Below are 3,580 nucleotides of genomic sequence, written 5' to 3' on the forward strand. Positions count from 1 at the left end.
TGTGGCCATGCTGGAGCACTACCTTAAGGGGTTTAAGTCGAACAAATCGAACCCAAGCCTTATTCTTTGCCAGCCTAGTACTTATTCTATCGGTCTCTTTGGTCAGCCGAGGCTATAAGTCTGTAATAGAAGACATAAACACACCAACATCGGTTGTCAAGCGATGTTGGAAGGGACAAACAAAGACACAAAAATACGCACACACGCATATATATGTATATATATATACACACACACACACACGGCTGGCTTCTTTCAGCCTCCGTCTACAGGTCTACTCACAAGGCTTTGGTCGGCCCGAGGCTATAGTAGAAGACACTTGGCCAAGGTGCCCAAATGCCACGTAGTGGAACTGAACCCGGAACCATGTGGTTGGGAAACAAGCTTCTTACCACACGGCCACGCCTGCGCCTAAATATTTTACTTTCAAAAACTACGATTCATTTAATTATTTTGTATTAGCACCAAGAATTCTGATAAAAAGGTAAATTAAAAATATTGTATGCATGCCATATGTCCTGATATTTCTAACTGTGGTAAAAGAATACTTTCGAAGTATACGTGCCATGTAGCCCGCTCCATGATTGTCATGCAGCTTGCTACATGATTGTTGTATAGGCGTAGGAGTGGCTGTGTGGTAAGTATCTTGCTTACGAACCACATGGTCCCGGTTCTGTCCCACTGCGTGGCACCTTGGGCAAGTGTCTTCTACTATAGCCTCGGGCCAACCAAAGCCTTGTGAGTGGATTTGGTAGATGGAAACTGAAAGAAGCCCGTCGTATATATGTATATATATAATGTATATATCTATGTGTGTGTGTATATGTTTGTGTGTCTGTGTTTGTACCCCCAACATCGCTTGACAACCGATGCTGGTGTGTTTACGCCCCCCGTAACTTAGCGGTTCGGCAAAGGGGAACGATAGAATATGTACTAGGCTTACAAAGAATAAGTCCTGGGGTATATGCGTATGTATATGTTTGTGTGTCTGTGTTTGTCCCCCTCACCAACATCACTTAACAACCGATGCTGGTATGTTTACGTCGCCGTAAGTTAGCAGCTTGGCAAAGGAGCCCGATAGAATGAGTACAAGGCTTACAAAAAGTAATTCTTGGAGTCGATTTGTTCGACCAAAGACGGTGCTCCAGCATGACCGCATTCAAAATGACTGAATCAAATAAAAGAATAAAAGAATATTTTCATATAGATGTTCATACAGGTAGCGTGGCCGAGCGGTCTAAGGCGCTGGTTTAAGGCACCAGTCTCTTCGGAGGCGTGGGTTCGAATCCCACCGCTGCCAACAACATTTTTTTTCTCTTTTTTTATAGGTGTATGAATTGATGTGTGGTAAGTAGCTTGCTTACCTACCACATGGTTCCGGGTTCATCCCCACTGCGCAAGTGTCTTCTAATATAGCCTTGGGTCGACCAAAGTCTTGCGTTAGCACACCGGGCAAAATGCTTAGCAGTATTTCGTCTGTCTTTACGTCCTGAGTTCAAATTCCGCCAAGGTCGACTTTGCCTTTCATCCTTTCGGGGTCGATAAATTAAGTACCAGTTACGCACTGGGGTCGATGAAATCGACATAATCCCTTTGTCTGCCCTTGTGTCCCCCCTCTATTTTTAGACTTTTGTGGGCAATGAAGAAATAGGAAACTGAAAGAAGCTTGCCGTATATATATATATATATATATATATATATATATATATATATATATATGTATGTGTGTGTGTGTGTATATTTGTCTGTGTTTGTCCCCCCCAACATCGCCGATATCGCCAACTAGTCGCTATAAATGTAGCTGTTGGTGATGATAGTACACTTGACGTGCAAGAGATAGCAGCCAAATCACATTCTACTATCTTAAAAAGGAAGTGTATTTCATGGTAATGTTGATTATGAAAAGTCAAGGTGATAAGTTATGGAGAAACTGAAGAACACAAAGAGAAGAGATAAAAGATATGAGTATGGCTAGGTAAAAATGAAAGATTATACAGAGATTGGTGAGAAGATGAAGGAAAGAACACGACATAAAATATGAACAGATGAAAGAAAGATGAAGAGATAATTGTATCAGATATTTGTGTGCCTCACACTAATAATAATTATCATCGAGAAAATATTTCATCTAGTTACGCTTAGTGGCAAACTTAGTTTCATCATAGTTATTTAGGAGTGGCTCTGTGGTGAGTAGCTTGCTTACCAACCACATGGCTTCGGGTTCAGTCCCACTGCGTGGCATCATGGACAAGTGTCTTCTACTATAGCCTCGGGCCAACCAAAGACTTGCGAGTGGATTTAGGAGACGAAAACTGAAAAGAAGCCCGTCGTATATGGTTCCGGGTTCAGTCCCACTGCGTGGAACCTTGGGCAAGTGTCTTCTACTATAGCTTCGGGCCGACCACAGCCTTGTGGGTGGATTTTGTAGATGAAAACTGAAAAAAGCCCGTCGTATATATGTACGTATATGTGTGTGTTTGTTTGTCTGTGCTTGTCCCCCCAGCATCGCTTGACAATCGATGCTGGTGTGTTTACGCCCCCGTAACTTAGTGGTTCGGCAAAAGAGAACGATAGAATAAGTACTAGGCTTACAAAGAATAAGTCCTGGGGTCGATTTGCTCGACTAAAAGGCGGTGCTCCATCATGGCCGCAGTCAAATGACTGAAACAGTTAAAAGACTAAAAGACTAAAAGACATGTACATACAAACATACATATACACATGCATTCATATGAACACAGATACATACATAGTTGCACACACACATACACACACACACACACTCATCTCTCTCTCTCTCTCTCTCTCTATATATATATATATATATATATATATATATAAACTTCGAAGTCACTATTAACAATATTGAGCAATACTTCAGTTTAGTAGGGATTTTAAATTTTGGTACAAGGGCAGCTCGTAAGTGTGTGTGTGTGTGGGGGGGAAGTAACTCTGTTACATCGATACCAGAGTTCAAATGATATTTTACCGACCCCAGTAGAGTGAAAGGCAAAGTCGAACACGATAGAATTTGAAATTCGGTTTATATTGGTTTAAAATTTTGGCCTAAGGCCAGCAGACTTGGGTGAGAGGCGATATCGATTACATCAATCCCAGTGTTCTACCGGTTCTTATTTTATCGACCCAACCCCCTTATGAATGAAATACAAAATCGACCTCGGCAGAATCTGAACGCAGAACATAAAGACGGACGAAGTGTCGCTCAGCATCTTACCCGGCAGGTTAATGATTCTGCTACCTCGCTTGCTTTACTTCACTTTAATATTGAACTGAATTTAAAATTTAGCGTTTCATAGGCATGGCTGTGTGGTTAGGAGCTAGCTTTGCAGCCACATGATTCCGGGTTCAGTCCTACAGCGTGGTACCTTGGGCTGACCAAAGCCTCGGGCTGGCTAAAGCCTCGGGTTGGCCAAAGCCTTGTGAGTGAATTTAGTAAACAAGAACTGAAGCAACCATGTCGTATGTGCGTGCGTGCGTGTGTGCGTGTGTGGTGTGTGTATGTGTGTGTGCGTGCGTATGTGTGTGTGTGTGTATGTGTGTGTGCGTGCGTATGTGTGTG

General features: G+C 42.5%; 1 non-coding gene across 1 annotated transcript; it reads left to right on the forward strand.

Annotated features, from left to right (window-relative positions):
* The first annotated feature begins 1,218 nt into the window (after nt 1-1,218).
* Nucleotides 1,219-1,300, forward strand: Trnal-aag. Its single transcript has one exon. It is a non-coding gene; the product is annotated as a tRNA-Leu (tRNA).
* Nucleotides 1,301-3,580: the final 2,280 nt, after the last annotated feature.

This window comes from Octopus sinensis, linkage group LG16 (genome assembly GCF_006345805.1).
Source record: "Octopus sinensis linkage group LG16, ASM634580v1, whole genome shotgun sequence".
NCBI lineage: Eukaryota > Metazoa > Mollusca > Cephalopoda > Octopoda > Octopodidae > Octopus > Octopus sinensis.